The 17,454-nt window shown below is 43.6% G+C and overlaps 1 protein-coding gene across 1 annotated transcript in view; it reads right to left on the bottom strand.

Moving 5' to 3' along the window:
• DRGX (dorsal root ganglia homeobox) overlaps nt 1-17,454 on the bottom strand; it is a 408,932-nt gene that overhangs the window by 60,352 nt on the left and 331,126 nt on the right. The window lies entirely within an intron of this gene.

Genomic DNA, 17,454 nt, shown 5'->3' with positions numbered 1-17,454 from the left:
CGTTCAGCTGAACGAGCGCCCCCGAGTCCCTCCGAACTCCGCGGCGCCATGTTTAAAAATACAAGCTATGTGAATGTCGGCGGCGATCGCGGCGATCGCTCCGACAGATCACAAAATAGCGGGGATCGGCGTATAACACGCACCCACGATTTTCCCCTTATTTTAAGGGGAAAAAAGTGCGTGTTATACGCCGATAAATACGGTAGTTTTTTCATATATCCCGTTACATACTATAGTAAAGTGTCTTGCATACACAAGGTCACACCAAATTCCGACCGTCAAGAACGCGGTGACGTACATGTACGACGGGACTAGAAAAAGGAAGTTCAATAGCCAGTGCACCACCCTTTGGGCTCCTTCTGCTAATCTCATGTTTATCTTGTGTTAGTAGAAGTTTGATGAGAAACGATTTGTGCTTTTCAGCTTTCGTGCTTTTCAGTCCGTTACTGCTCTTCAGTTTGTGCTTGTGGGTTTGTATATGGTTTTTAGTGCTTGTAGTCAGTTCGTATCTGTTTTTCAGTGCGTTCTTGTCCTCTCTTTTCTGATTTTCAGCTCGCTCTTCACAGGCCTTGCTGTTTTTCAGTGCATTCTGTTAAGTTCGTTCTGACCAGCCAACCGTTTTGAAGCCATGGTGCGGTTACGTACTCCTTGTACAGTTCATGCTGTGCTGTGACTTGGTGCTGGGGTTCTTACTTTGACCCAAGCCCAGTCCATGAACAGGGTGGAGAGGAGTTCATGGATGGAAGAATTGGTTGCTCCAGCGTGACCAATTCTCTCATATGCCTTTGCTGTGTGAGATCCAGGAGAATAACCCTGATGATTTCAGGAATTATCTCCAGATGACAGACCCCATCTTTCACCGTCTGTTGGCTTTGCTGACCCCTTATATTACAAAGCAGGACACCTGCATGCGGCAAGCCATCACTCCGGAGCAGAGGCTAGTCGCCACGTTGCGGTACTTGGCGACAGGGAGAAGTCTGCAGGACCTCAAGTTCTCGACAGGCATCTCCCCCCAGGCTCTGGGGATCATTATCCCAGAGGCCTGTTCTGCCATCATTCAGGTCCTGCAGAAGGACTATATTAGGGTAAGTTTTCTCCTTTAACATCACATTCTATGTATTTAATGTATGCCAATGTTTTGTATTTCTTTGATCGTTCCATCATTGCCATGATGGTAATATACTGTGAATGTCCTCTTTATCCTCATGCATGCTGGATTTTTTTAATGCTCCTTTTTTGTCCTTCATGCATATTTGCCTTCACTAACCTCCCCAGCATGCTATCCTGGGCCCATATACACCTAGCCTAGTCACTTAATGTATTTTGTCAGCTCCATTGTAGTGCTTTACCCTAAACACCCCCTAAAATGTGTACAAATGTTATTTGTGTCCTTAAATTCAGGCAGAGTGCCAGAGGCTTTTTTTGGGGTCCCAAAATCATTTGTAACCCTCCCTCCCCCAACCGCTAAGTCAACCGATACCAATCCTCTATCTGCTGATTTTGCCAAACCCATACACACTATACCTACCTCTTTTGTGGTCAGATTTATGGATGAATTCACCAAAGCATGTAGTGAAAGGGCCTGCCTGAATACTTTCAAATGGTACTGTTTAAAGTTTTGTTCTCCTATTATCTTCATAGGTAATTGCAGAATGTAAAAATGTGCTTCAATTTGTACAATGTGTATTTATATTTTAGTATGACACTTCTTACCTGTCCAGTGGGCTTCCAATAGTGTAAGTAAGGAGGGGCTGGCCAAAGTAACACACATTATTTATGCATTCAGCTCTCAATGAAGTGGAGAGGGTTACCTGTCCAAAACATCTCCCCCCTAAAATGTTTACAATGAGCCATCAGAGGGGAGAGGGGAGAGGGGGAGAGGGGGGGAGAGGGGGAGAGGGGGGATCTGATAAGAGGACCGTATACTCTTGTCTTTAAATACTCCTTAAAATAAAAGTTATGATTTTGGCCAAGAATGTTTGTGTCTAATCTGCTTGCAATGTTATGTGCAAAATTACTAATTTTATTTTTTCTGTTTTGACTTCACAGTTTCCTTCAACGCCACAGGAATGGCAGACTGTCCCAACTGTGGAGTGGCAATTAATGGGAAACACGTCCCCATAGTCCCACCACCCCATTCGGGGTCATACTATTTTAACTATAAGGGGTTTCATAGTATCGTGTTGATGGCGGTGGTGTCGGCGACATATGAGCTCCTCTATGTGGACGTGGGGAAGAATGGCCGGATGTCGGATGGTGGAGTTCTACGGACCTCTCCAGAGTGGTGGCATGGGATTGCCACCTGCGGAAGAGAACGTTGAAAGACTCCCATTTGTTTTTATTGCTGATTAAGCATTTGGTCTGGGCAATCACCTGATGAGGCCATTCCCCCAGAGGACCCTCACCCCAGAGAAGAGGCCCAAGAGTCATGGAATACCTTTGGGATAATGGCCAGCCAGTTCCGCCTATTTCTAATGGCTATAAATATGGTGGAGTACAAACTGAACCACATAGTATTATCCTGCTGCATACTGCACAACTTTTTAAAAAGAAATGCTCCAAATTATGTTACCTCAGTTGGGCCTGAGGCCGGACTTCAAGAAACAACAACAACGACGGCCCTGGAAGCTGGCCGCCCTGGCTTGCCCCCCCAAAGTGCCCGTGAAGTGTGGGAAAAATATGTTGAATATTTTACGGGTAGGGGGGCCATTGCTATGCCAGAAAATGTTTTAATATTTTCAAAATAAAATAAAAAAATGATCTTATAATATCTTGATTTTGATTTACTGCTTGTGTTTGTTTTAAGCTGTCTCCTGGGTTCTCCTAGTGCACTTGTAGTGCCAAGTGGTTTTTACATTATTAACTAACCCCCATTGTCACTGTAAACACCAACTTAATACAAAAAGTGGTATTGAGCATTGAAAGAAGAAGTCACACATTGTTGAGTAAAAAACCTTTTACTACGCTCACATTCACATGTGCGTTATAAAACATTTTGTGTTAAAAAAAAACACATCTTGTTTTTTAAAGTTTTACCTTGAAAATTTTAGAAAAGTACATAAACAGTTTTGTTTGCAAACATAACATACACAACTCTGGAACTTACAAAGTTCAACATTGAAAAACTGAAGGTAATAGACATAGTGTCAAAAATGTCTTGATCTTGCCTTCATCAGATGGTGTGATGTCACCTCTGTAAAAGCCACATTTCGAAGATGCACACAAATTGGGATTAAAACTGGTGATTTACTTTCTGATCCCATACCTAATGTCAACATGTGCTATTTCCCATCATGGGGGGTCAATGGACATGTTTTGGGGGTGCAACCCCTTCCTCTCATATACTTGAGTTACGAGGAAGGGGTTGCACCCACAAAATGCATTCATTGATATTCCTTGATGGCAGATAGCACATGTTGACACACTGTGTGCATTTTCCAAATTTGACTTTTAAAATGCGTAAAAAAATTGAAAAACTTGGTCCCAAAAATAAAAACATTTCATTTGGTAGTTCATTATATTCTTCCTAGTACATCAATCATGTTCTTCAGTTTTTGTTCAACCTCATTTGTCTTTTGCTTGATGATGTCTAAATCCTGACTACAATACATGATGTCCTGGATTAGTCTTTGTGCACTGTCAGTGGTGAAAAGAGTAGATTGTTCTTCCACAACATGCACATCACCTAAAAGAAAAAATACACACCATGTATTATAAATATGCAGGCATACATCTATTACCTGAATCTGTGGTGTCAGACACTGACCCGTTGAAGTGACAATTTCAACCACCTCTCCTTTCTCCACATCCTCTGGTTTGGTCCTCTGTTCCCCTACTTCAGGAGTGGCGGAGGGGCCCTGGTGTCATCAGACGTCCTGAGTCTTTTCTTCCCTATGAGAATGAAACAAAAGGTATACTTAGCACACAAATATTTGTGGCCAGAAATAGGAATATGAAACATTGCTTGGAAGTGGGGTACAATTGACTGTTTGGGCAGAGTTCCATGTTGAAGACATTAATTATTCCCTTAACAAAGCTGGAATACTTACCTTTTTTGGACAAGTTTCACACATCTAGACACCCCAAGTATCTACTGGAGTACCTGTGTGAGACACCCTAAAAAGTGTGTTCTTGTGTCCCACACTAGTGCTCCTGAGTCCAGATGTGTAAACAGCTGCTAAGGGGCCTCTCCTTACATTACACTGAACCAAGTTTGCAATTCATTCTAGTTACAAACACATCTAGACAACAATGTCCTAAACTTCTTTTTATACAAATTAGCATGACCAAATTAACTCTGTATCTGCCAAAAACATTGTATTTAGTTGACAAACGAACAATGTTTCCTTTGACCGACTACTGTGCCCACAAACATGAAAGTCACCATTTTAAACTGTACAACAGTAAAGAAAAGCACATGGCGCAGCATGCAAGTAATAATCATAATAGGAACACACGACAAGTACTTACTTCTTAGAAGCACTTTCTTGATCCTTCTGTACTGATTTAAGGTCTGACCAGCGTTTCCTCAATTGCTCCTTGGATCGTCGTACCCCAAAATTCCTGTGCAGACTCTTCACAACTTTAGTCATGATTTTGGCCTTTCTCACATATGGGTTTAGGTCTGGTCCATGCTTCCCATCATAGTCATTCCTCCTCAAGATTTCCACCATCTCCACCATCTCTACAAAGGCCATATTTGAGGCTTTAAATCTTCTCCTCCGGGATCGGGATGTTTCGGGCTCCGGGCTTTCCTCCTCCTCATTACTGCTCTTATCACGCACCTGCTGTGTCTCCGCCATGTTCATCTCCCACTGCGCAGAAAGAGAAGGGACGGGGAATATTCTAGAAAGAACGTCAGGGGCGGGCGACGCATGCGCAGTGTATATACAGTTAACACGCGTGTGTCGCACGTACGCTCTGTGTGCGGAGGAAGGAGAACCGGAAGCGACGAATGTTATAACAAAGGTAACATTTTAACTTGGGACATCAGTGGCCTATACTGATTATAGATTGAGGCCTATATTGGGATAAGATTAGGAGAGTTTAGCCTGATACTTCGTGTTTTTGTCTTGTGTTTGGTCTTTCAGCAAAGATGAAACAATTCAAAGACCTGGATTTCATGGGCCAGTTCATTGACAAATACAGGGATAGGCGTAATTTGTGGGAGCTTAAAAACCCCTTATATCGCAACAAACCAGCAAGGAAGGCATCACTGGAGAAACTGCTGCAATTTGTAAAGACGCAGGTCCCCAACACAGACATCGATTATTTGGAGAGAAAAATTGGTAGCTTAAGAAGCACGTATAGGAGGGAGCTTAATAAGATCCAGGCTTCCATGAGATCAGGAGCAGCAGCCGAGGACCAACCTGGGCCTTCCATCCTGGAAAAAGCGAAGGAGCCCAGCTGGAGACAGGTAATAGTATTTAATTTACTTATTTATTGTCCAAACATTGTTGTTGTTAACTAGATGTAATTATTGATAACAAATGAATGATTGAACAAAAAGTGTTTTACATATCAATAGACAGAAGGGCCAAAAATGATTGTGACAAGAATGAAAAATGCTGGGCTCAGAATGATAGTCTTTTCTATTTGTTAACATTCAATTTGCAATAGTCATGAGCTGAAAATTATGTGTGATTGATGAACCAAAAACTAAAACGATGTCCCTTTTTCATACACAGGAAGACCTCAGCCAGGACGAGGCTCTGGAATGTGGCACACAGGAGGAGGCGGGGCTAAGTGTTAGCCAGGAGGTGGGGGTAAGTGTCAGCCAGGAGGTGGCCGGGCCCAGTAGGAGCCTCACCCAATCCCAGGTGCCTCCCCTCCACCTTCCAACAAAAAGGGCCAGGAAGGGGAGTAACGTGGAGGAGGCAGCACTGGGCCTCATTAAGGAGGCTAATGCGGCCCTGAAACATTCCCCTCCCGATGCTGAAGAGGCCTATGGATATTATATAGCTTCCAAATTGCTGCAAATCGAGGAGGCCATTCACACGGGGTTGAGGGGCCAAATGACCGATGACGTACACTTATGTGTGCTCGCCCATCCTCCTCCTGCCGCAAGTCCACCTCCAGAGCCACAGCCTCCAAGGAAGGCTGCAGGGAAGGCTGCAGGGAAGCGTGGAGGGAAGGCTGCAAGGAAGACAAGAGAGTGATGGCCTGGGTTCAGTCTGGTCTGACAGAAGATGCAGGCTGATGTAGTACCACAGCCTGGGGACATATATGTCATCTGCTGCTGTTTGTGATCTCTGGGATTCCTGGACCAGATTGTGCTACCCATTATATGGACTTCTCAGGCTACCAATTTAAATTTACAAAGAGTTGATGTCTGCCCTGGGGGCCAAAGGCTTTGCAAATTCAAGCAGTTTCTCCAGCGTTGCCTTCCTCTTTATTTTGTTATTATGAGCCAGAATAAATGTTTTTTTTATATGAAAATACTTGCCTATGTGTTTTTCCTCAAATAGAACAGTTTGTGAGTAAGCAGATACATTTCCAAAATACAATGTCTAATTAAGAAGGGACACCAACACCAACCTCCTTGAGCTTTATAAAAATACAAGAAAATAATGTTGTTGTGGACACACCAAAAAAAAAAGAATTATGGACATCACTAGAAAATAATTTAAAAATAATCCAAAAAAAGGAGTTCTTGATTAAAAAAATAAATAAAAAAAATGACTATAAAAAATAATTCTAAACATTATTATGGAGATCTGGCTTTAAAAATAAAGAAAAGATTATTCAGGAGATCACGAGAAATAATAAAGAAATAAGTTTGTGGGAACTCTGTGTGAATATCAGCAGCAAAACAACTTCATTCTTCTAGCATTATAAAGAACAAAAGAATGCGCTGAATTAAAAAGTCCATAAATTTACAGCGTGACGAATGTGCTAGCTCCATTACAAACGCTAGTTTTACCAGACCAAGCGCTTCCATCTCATACTTGATTTGGAGCATGCGTCATTTTTGGCGCATCGGAATTGCTTACAGACGATCGCATTTTTGGCTAGGAACTTTTTCCGACCAAAAAATTGAGAACCTGCTCTCAATCTTTTGCTGGCTGGAATTTCACCAGCAAAAGTCCGCTGGAGCATACACACAATTGCATTTTCCGACCAAAAGCTCTCATCGGAGTTTTGCTGGCGGCATTTCCGATCGTGTGTATGCGGCATTCGGAATAACACACTTAAATCTGTCTAAACAAGAGTCGAGTAGAGTAGACATCCCAGGTATGTTAAAGTTTGAAACGCGAAACACGAAATCATAAATTATAATATAATACATAACTATAAATAGTTATAACAAATAATAATAAAAATTATTCAATAATCTAATCAAATCAAAAACACTGAAATTTGCTCAGTTACAGAATTGTCGCTGTCATTACTTTGTGTTCGATGACGGATTTCCCCATGAATCACTATCGCTCAATTCTGCAAGTGATTCTAATTTATTATTGCTGTTTTCTAGCTGGTCTAAAACCGCTTTTGACGTAAAGGGACACTTTTTAGTTGCCAGTTTCCAGGCAGAAAGAACAGTAAGAACAGAGGAGACATATCGCTGTTCGCAATTACTGCAAACAGCAGATCTGTCTCTACTCCCCTGTCAGAACGAGGATTTGTGTGTTTACACACACAAATCCCCATTCTGGCTCTCGTGCCCCCAATCGCAGGTGGCCGGTGGCCCCTGGCGCCTGCTATGGCTCTTAAAGGATATGCCATACATATACGGTGATTTGCGCAGGAGAGCCAACCTGCCGCTGTATATGTACAGGAGCTGGTCGGCAAGTGGTTTAGGACCGGAAGGATTTGCCCTCTTAACCACTTCACTCCCGGCCCATAGACAAACTACGTCAGCAGATGGGATCTCCCATCCTGGGCGGGCATCATATGACGTCCTTGGCTTCTCGCCTCTCCTACGGGCCACCGGGGGCCCGCAGCATGGCAATCGGGGATGAGGTGTGTTCCTCGGACACAGCCCATCCCAGATCCGTGGAAAGAGCCAATAAAAAATGGCTCTTTACCACGTGACTGGCTGTATCCAATCACAGCCGGTCACATGCAAGTTCCACGTGCACGGCGCTCGCGCGCAACCCTAGGGTGCGTGCAAAGTGGCGATCGGGGACAAGGCTTGTCACCCTGACACAGCCCAACCCCGATCGCGGTAGAGAGACAATGAAATTGGCTCTTTACCATGTGACTGGCTGTGCCCAATCACAACCAGTCACAGAATGTCAACAAACCGCGGTAAGGAAATGTTACCGGGTTCTCCTCACACACCGATCGCGTGTGAGAAGGAGATTGTGGAAACATCTCGTTAACGCTTACAGTGTACACCAATCACACTGATTACCCCCCTAATAAAGAGGACCTGTCACCAGCCATCAAAATACCTGTCACCAGCCATCAAAGTACCTGTCTCCAGCCATCAACATCATTGTCACCAGCCATTAAAGTACCCGAGTACCTGTCACAGTCCATATGAGTACCTGATTATCTGTCACAGTTCATCTGAGTACCTGTCACAGTCCATCTGAGTACCTGTCACAGCCCACCTGAGTACCTGTCACAGCCCATCTGTGTACCAGAGTACCTGTCACTTCCCTTCAGAATACCTGTCACCACCCATCAGAGTACCCGAGTACCAGTCACGAGCCCATCAGAGTACACGAGTACCTATCTGTAGACCATCAGAGTACCCAAGTACCTGTCACCAGCCCATCAGAGTACCCGAGTACCTGTCACCAGCCCATCAGAGTACCTGAGTACCTGTCACCAGCCCATCAGAGTACCCGAGTACCTATCTGCAGCTCATTAGGTTACCCGAGTACATGTCTCCAGTCCATCAGAGTACCCGAGTACCTATCTACAGCCCATGCCTCATATAATATACTTTGGGGTGTTTGTTTTCCAAAATGGAGTCATTTTATGGGTAATTCCACTGTCCTGGTGCTTCAAAAGTGTGATAGGTAGGAATGAAATGAGATGTGTAATTTATGCTCCTAGAACGCATGAAGGTATTACTTCAATGTTGGACCTCTGTATGTGGACTGGCTGTGTAAAAGTCTCACACATGGTATCGCCATGCTCAGGATGAGTAGCAGAATATATTTTGTGGTGTAATGTTTGCTATATACATGCTACGAGTTAGAAATATCTTATAAATTTGTGTAAAAAAAATAGGTTTTCATTTTCATGTTTGCTTTCCAAAATGGGGGTCATTTTGTGGGTAATTCCATTGAGTAATGCCATTGTCCTGGTGCACCAGGGCCTTCAAAAATGTAATAGGTCGTTAGGAAATTAGAGGTGTAATTTACAGTATGCTCCTAGAATGCCTGACAGTGTTCCCTGCATGTTGGACCCCTCTATGTGGCCAGGCTGTGTAAAAGTCTCACACATGTGGTATCGCCATACTCGGGAAGAGTAGCAGAATGTATTTTGGGGTCTAATTTTTGCTATATCAATGCTATGAGTTAGAAATATCTGATAAACTGACCACTTTGTGTAAAGAAAAATATGTTTTAATTTTCTTTCCACGTTTTCCGAAGACTTGTGGAAAAAAAATGAACCGTTCAAAAGACTCATAATGCCTCATAGTACAGTTTGCTTTCCAAAATGGGGTAATTTTGTGGGTAATTCCATTGTCCTGGTGCTCCAGGGCCTTCAAAAATGTAATAGGTCGTTAGGAAATTAGAGGTGTAATTTATGCTCCTAGAACCCCTGATGGTGCTCCCTGCATGTTGGACCTCTCTGTGTGGCCAGGCTGTGTAAAGGTCACACACATGTGGTATCGCCATACTCGGGAGGAGTAGCAAAATGTATTTTGGGGTGTAATTGGAAGTAAGCATATGCTGTGTGTGAGCAATAACTTGTTATTATGATAATTTTGTAAAAATAAAAAAAATCTTAATTTTCCCAAGAATTATGGGGAAAAAATTATAACTTCAAAAAACTCACCATGCCTCTTACAAAATACCTTTGACTGTCTACTTTTCAAAAAGGGGTCATTTGGGGGGTATTTGTACTTTCCTGACATTTCAGGGTCTCAAGAAATGAGATGGGCCGTCAGTACATCAGGTGTAATCAATTTTCAATGGTTTGCACCATAGCTTGTAGACTCTATAGCTTTCACACAGACCAAATAATACACACTAATTTGGGTTATTTCTACCAAAGAGATGTAGCAGTATAAATTTTGGCCCAAATTTATGAACAAAAATGACTTATTTGCAAAATTTGATAATAGAAACTAAAAAAAAAGTGTTTTTTTTTTCAAAATTTTCATCTTTTTTCACTCATGTCGCAAAAAATAAAAAACCCATTTTTTTATTAAATACCACCAAAAGAAAGTTCTATTTGTATGAAAAAAATGATAAAAATTTTGTTTGGGTACAGTGTTGCATGGATGAGTAGTTGGCATTTAAAGCGTGAGAGTCCTGTATTGAAGTGATTAATGACCAGGCCATTTTTTGCGATACGACACTGCGTCGCTTTAACTGACAATTGCGTGGTCGTGCGTCGCTGTACCCAAACAAAACAACATTGATGTCCTTTTTTCCCACAAATAGAGCTTTCTTTTGGTGGTATTTGATCACCTCTACGGTTTTTATTTTTTGCGCTATAAACAAAGAGCGAAAATTTTGAAAAAAATAAGAACATCTTTTTTTAATATATATGCTATAATACATATCCAAAAAAATATAAAAAAAACAAATTTATTCATCAGTTTAGGCCGATATATATTCTTCTACATATTTTTGGTAAAAAAATTAAATCGCAATAGGCGTATTTTGATTGGTTTGCGCAAAAGTTATCACGTCTACAAACTATGGGATAGATTTAGGGACTTTTATTTTAAATTGTTTTTACTGGTAATGGTGGCGATCTGCGATTTTTAGTGGGACTGCAACTTTGTGGCGGACAAGTCCGAACCCAAATGACACTTTTTGGGGACCAGTGACATTATTACTATAATAATGCTATAAAAATGCACTGATCAATGTAAAAATTACACTGGCAGGGAAGGGGTTAACACTAGGGGGTGATCAAGGGGTTAACTGTGTTCCCTAGGTGTGTTTTAACTGTGGGGGGATGGGCTGCCTGGGACAGGACAGAGATCACTGTTCCCCATCACAGTACAGTACTGCACGGGAACAGTAGATCTGACGTGTCCCCTTTCAGAATGGGGATCCGCCTTGTTTACAAAGGCAGATCCCTATTCTGTCTCTGTATTAGGCGATCACTGGTCGACATAGAGTCTGCCCGACCTGTGGGCATCCCGTCCGCAACCGCGCCTACATGAGCCACCGTACAATGACAGCTATTCACGCAGAGGAGCCAACCTGCTGCAGTAGGGATGAGCTGAACACCCCCCCTGTTTGGTTCGCACCAGAACCTGTGAACGGACCGAAACTTCGCACAAACGTTAGAACCCCATTGAAGTCTATGGAACTCGAACGTTCAAAATCAAAAGTGCTAATTTTAAAGGCTAATTTTCATGGTATTGTCCTAAAAACGGTTTGGGGACCCGGGTCCTGCCCCAGGGGACATGTATCAATGCAAACAAAAGTTTTAAAACCGGACGTTTTTTCGGGAGCAGTGATTTTAATGATGCTTAAAGTGAAAAAAAAAAAGCGTAACATTCCTTTAAATATTGTACCTGGGGGGTGTCTATAGTATGCCTGTAAAGTGGTGCATGTTTCCCGTGCTTAGAACAGTCCCTGCACAAAATGACATTTTTAAAGGAATAAAAGTCATTTAAAACTGCTTGCGGCTTTAATGTAATGTCGGGTCCCGACAATATGGATGAAAATCTGTGAGACAAGTGGCATGGGTACCCCCCCCCCAGTCCATTACCAGGCCCTTTGGGTCTTGTATGGATATTAAGGGGAACCCCGCACCCAAATAAAAAAAAAGGAAAGGCGTGGGGCCCCCAGGCCCTATATACTCTGAACAGGAGAATACAGGCGGTGCAAACAAGACTGGGACTGTAGGTTTGTTGTTAAGTAGAATCTGTTGGTAATTTTGAACTGGTACATTTTTAAAGTGTAGCTCCAGCCAAAAAATCTATTTTTAAGCTTTTTGGAAAACATAGGGAAGGGTTATCACCCCTGTGACATTTGTTTTGCTGTCTGTGCTCCTCTTCAGAAGATTTCACCTCACTTGACACAATGACAAATGTTTTTAGAAAATTTGGGGTTTTTAGTGAAAAAAGGATTGGTGATAAAGTATCAGTGGAAAGGAGAATTTTTTTTCCCATATTAACTCTTACAGGAGAGAATTTCCCTCCCTAGGGCTAGATTTCATTTAACTTCCTGTTGTCTCCTTCCGTTTGCAAGTAGAAGTCGTTTGTAAGTTGGATGTTTGAAAGTAGGGGCCTGCCCTATATACTTTGCAGAAATTGTGGCCTTAGGTTTTGGTGTTGCCACAAGACTGTAAGCCATCACAGGGCCCTGCTGTGAAATATTAGATCAAGAATTGTAATTACATGCCCCTGTTGAACAGGGGCAGAAAAATTGGGCCTTTAGTGATGGTGGTGGTGCTGGTGCTACAACACTGCAAGTCCTCACAGTTACTCTTGGTGGGCACTGGAACGGGCCCTGCTGTGAAATATTAGATCAAGAATTGTAATTACATGCACCTGTTGAACAGGGGCAGAAAAATTGGGCCTTTGGTGGTGGTGGTGGTTTTGCTGGTGCCACAACCCTATAATGCCCCGTACACACGGTCGGACATTGATCGGACATTCCGACAACAAAATCCTAGGATTTTTTCCAACGGATGTTGGCTCAAACTTGTCTTGCATTCACACGGTCACACAAAGTTGTCGGAAAATCCGATCATTCTGAACGTGGTGACGTAAAACACGTACGTCGGGACTATAAACGGGGCAGTAGCCAATAGCTTTAATCTCTTTATTTATTCTGAGCATGCGTGGCACTTTGTGCATCGGATTTGTGTGCACACGATCGGAAATTCCAAAAACGGATTTTGTTGTCGGAAAATTTTATAGCCTGCTCTCAAACTTTGTGTGACGGAAAATCCGATGGAAAATGTGTGATGGAGCCTACACACGGTCGGAATTTCCGACAACAAGGTCCTATCACACATTTTCTGTCGGAAAATCCGACCGTGTGTATGGGGCATAAGTCCTCACAGTTACTCTTGGTGGGCGCTGGAACGGGCCCTGCTGCGAAATATTAGATCAAGAATTGTAATTGATATATAAAATGTTGTTAACAGAGGATGAAGTGGAAGTGCCTCCATTCATCAAAAAATGGGAAAGGGAATTGGGGTCACAGAAAGACACAAGCACCATAGGGAAAATCTTGAAACTAACTCATAGCTCAGCAGCCGATATAAAGACAGCCAAGATGAACTATAAATGTTTAACAGGCTGGTATGCAACCCCTGATAAAGTTAGCAAATATCAAAGGGGTAAATCGGCAGAATGTTGGCGGGGCTGTAAGGAAAATTGTACTATGGCTCACCTTTGGTGGAATAGTCCCGTAATTAGAATGTATTGGAAAAAGATTTTAGCTTATATAAAAGAAATCACTAAAATAGAGGTATTGGAAGATCTGTGGATAGTGCTCTTGCACGGCACAGAAGGAGATGTTAAACAGTATAAGGATTCCCTGGTCCCACATTTGTTAAACGCTACAAAAAGGCTTATCTCTAGGAATTGGCAAGTAGTAGAAAGCCCTCAGATGTGGGAGTGGATAAATGCTGTAGAGGAAATTTACAATATGGAACGTATGAGCTATAACAGGATAACAGGGAGGTGGCAAACGTTAAGTGGGAGCGTTGGATTGAATTTAAAAAATCATGGAGTTATACAGAAGAATCTAGATCAGTAAGGCTGATATAATTAATACACATAGATTATGGGGGGGGGATGTGGGAGAAAGAAAGCACTGGACGTGGAATAGCGAGATAATTTAGCTGGGAAACTTTCCTTTTATATAGTTTAGTATTGTAATTGCATTTTGATAAAGCTACGATGATGTGAAAATGAGAAGGGACCTGGATGACGCAGCAAAGCTCTCAAAGAGTTCACTGAAGTGGCAAAGAAAAAAGAAAAAAAAAAGAATTGTAATTACATGTCCCTCTTGAACAGGGACAGAAAAATTGGGCCTTAGGCACTGGTGCTGGTGCCACAACACTGCAACCCCTCACAGATACTCTAGTTGGAGTGCAGGAACAAGCCCTGCTGCAAAGAATTGCATCAAAAATTGTAATTACACACCCCTGTTAAACAGGAGCTGAAAAATTGGGCCTTAGCCACTGGTGGTGGCGCCCAGAAACAAAAATGTTCTTACAAGCTATCAGCATGATCATTGAGGAGGAGGAGGAGGATAGTCACTCAGCATAACAGGAATAGTCACTCAGCATCAGCATAGGCAGTCTTGAAGAAATCTGACATTTCAAAAAAAAATTATTCGGTTACATCAGCATCAGGTGCTTGGTATTTGGTGGTGATCCAAGACTGATTCATTTTTATTAAGGTCAGTCGATCGACCGAGTCGGTGGACAGGCGCACCCTGTGATCGGTTACAAAGCCTCCAGCAACACTGAATGTGCGTTCCGAAAGAACGCTGGATGCAGGACAGGCCAGTAGCTCAAATGCATACTGTGCAAGCTCTGGCCAGTGATCCATCCTCAAGACCCAGTAACCCAGAGGATTTTCGGTGGGAGAGGTGTCCAAGTCAGATCTTGCCCCTAGGTATTGCTGCACCATGTAAAACAGACGCTGGCGATGGTTGCTGGAACTGATCATACCTTGGGGCTGCGGACTAAAAAATTGTCTGAATGCATCAGTCAGATGGCCAACTTCTCCACCGCTCCTTCTTTGACTGACTGAAGCCTTTGCAACACGTTGTCCAGGAACAGGAGTTTGTAATCTCCCAGTCTCTGGGAACGCGTTGCACAGACCTTTCTGCAAGGCCTCCGGAAGATGTTTCATCCTCTGCTCCCTCTGCGACGGCAAGATAAGGTCTGCAACCTTACTATTTTAACGTGGATCAAGGAGGGTTGCCAGCCAGTATTGATCCCTCTCCTTGATACCACGAATACGAGGATCCTTCTGCAGGCTTTGCAGGATCAGGGAGGCCATGCAGCGTAGGTTTGCTGAGGCATTTGGGACCGGTGTCCTCTGGGTCAATAAGGACGACATGATCCGCAGCCACCTCCTCCCAGCCACATACAAGTCCATGGGTTTCTTTGGACTGTAAATGATCCTTTAAAGACTGCTGTTACTGCTGAGTGCCAGGCTCTACCTCCATGCTGACACAATCCTCCTCGTCCTCCTTCTGTATGATCGTCGGGCACACAGGAACACTGTCTGGATAAAGGGGGCCTTGAGAGCTAAGGAAGTCCTCCTCTTCCTGCCTCTGTTCTGCCTCAAGTGCCCTGTCCATTATTCCACGCAGCATGTGCTCCAACAGGTGGACAAGGGGGACAGTGTCACTGATGCATGCACTGTCACTGCTCACCATCCTCGTGGCCTCTTCAAATGGTGACAGGACAGTGCATGCATCCCTGATCATGGCCCACTGGTATGGGGAAAAAAACCAAGCTCCCCTGACCCTGTCCTGGTGCCATAGTCGCACAGGTACTCATTGATAACCCTCTGCTGTATGTGCAGCCGTTGCAGCAGCACCAACATTGAGTTCCACCTGGTGAGCATGTCACAGATTAGGCGGTTCTTGGGCAGGTTAAATTCCTTTTGGAGTTCTGCCAGCCAAGCACTGGCATTATATGACCGGTGGAAATGCACACAGACTTTCCTGGCCTGCCTCAGAACATCCTGTAAGCCCGGGTACCTGCCCAAGAACCACTGCACCACCAAGTTAAGGATGTGAGCCAAACAGGGCACATGGGTCAGTTGTCCCTGTCGGAGGGCGGAGAGGAGGTTGGTGCCATTGTTGCAAACCATCATTCCTGCCTTAAGTTGGCGTGGCATCAACCACCTCTGAACCTGCCCCTGCAGAGCTGACAGAATCTCTGCCCTAGTGTGACTCCTGTCCCCCAAGCACACCAGCTCAAGCACCGCATGGCATCTTTTGGCCTGCGTACTTGCATAGCCTCTTGAATGCCTACGGAGCACCGCTGGTTCCGAGGACAAAGCACAGGAAGAGGCCATGGAGGAAGAACAGGAGGGGGTGGAGGAGAGAGGTGTGTCAGAATCACCAGTAGTGGCATTTTGGAGGCGTGGTGGCGTGCGACTGTCATGTAGTCTCAGGCCACCCATCAAATGCCTTGTTCGCATCCAAAGATAAGAAGAATCCTGGGTGTTTTGAAGAAGTGAGCCAATGATGAAAATGAATGGCCTTCCCTGGCTTCCCTGTCAGGGATAAAACTCACCTGGTCTAAATAAATAAGTGTTTGCTGGTATTTTGATGAATAGTTTAAAGAACATGTTCAGAAGTGAAATGGGCCTGTAGTTAGTCAGGAGTGATGCGTCTTTGGCCAGCTTTGGAATTACGGTGATGTGTGCCTCTAGAAGGTCCCATGAGCTAGGGGTCTGGAAGAACAGGGAGTTGAAAGCAGGAAGAACCTCGGAGAAGGTCTTGTAATAGGTCACCGTTAAGCCGCCTGGACCTGGACTTTTCCCCACTTTTAAAGGGTCAGTATTCCTCCAATGAAAGCAGGCATTCCAATTTCTGCACTTCCCTTGATACTATGGGCTTAGGGCTGTCCAGTAGTGCTGGAGAAAATCAGAAATTAACTTGGATTTGTTGTCTTTATCAAAGGGTCCCACAGATTGAGGTGGCAAAATTATACAGTGTAGTGTAATATTGCACGAATTGGCTTTCTATGTTATAATTGGACACTACGTAACAACTTGCAGCATCACAGATGTTATGGACTATCATAGCCTCTTGCTTGGACTGGAGCGTTCTCACTAGAAGTTTCCTACTTTTATTTCCATATTCATAGAACTTTTGTGTCAGGACATACCTCCATTTCATTACTTTGCCGAGTTCCTCAGGAAGGAGGAACCTGGCCTGTAGAAATTCTTCTAGTGTTTGATCAGCGCTAGATTTATTATGTAATAGTTCAAGAGACTGAATGCAGGCAAGAAGTTCTTTAAAGTGGACCTGTTTCTCCTTTTGCCTCTTGGCAGCTCTCCCCTGATTACACACTTATACTTACACACAGTGTGCTTCCCATTGCATTAGCGGGGAGACGTCGGGTGAGTAATTTTTAAGAAAATATATGTAAAAACGCTGGCGGAATTCAGCTACAATGACTGGATCTGTTAAGAGAGGGATCCAAAGGCCATACCGGAGAACGGGGGACGCTATCCGGAAATACCAGTGTCAACGAGATTGGACGATGGTCTGATAGATACAAAAGACCTCTATTGATCTCATGTAATAGACCCTCTGGAATAACAAGTAATCTAGTCTGATGTATCAATTGCGAGGGGCAGAGAAAAAGGTATAA

Source organism: Aquarana catesbeiana, linkage group LG08, assembly GCF_042186555.1.
Source record: "Aquarana catesbeiana isolate 2022-GZ linkage group LG08, ASM4218655v1, whole genome shotgun sequence".
In the NCBI taxonomy this organism is placed as follows: domain Eukaryota; kingdom Metazoa; phylum Chordata; class Amphibia; order Anura; family Ranidae; genus Aquarana; species Aquarana catesbeiana.
This window is presented reverse-complemented; position numbering and strand designations above follow the sequence as displayed.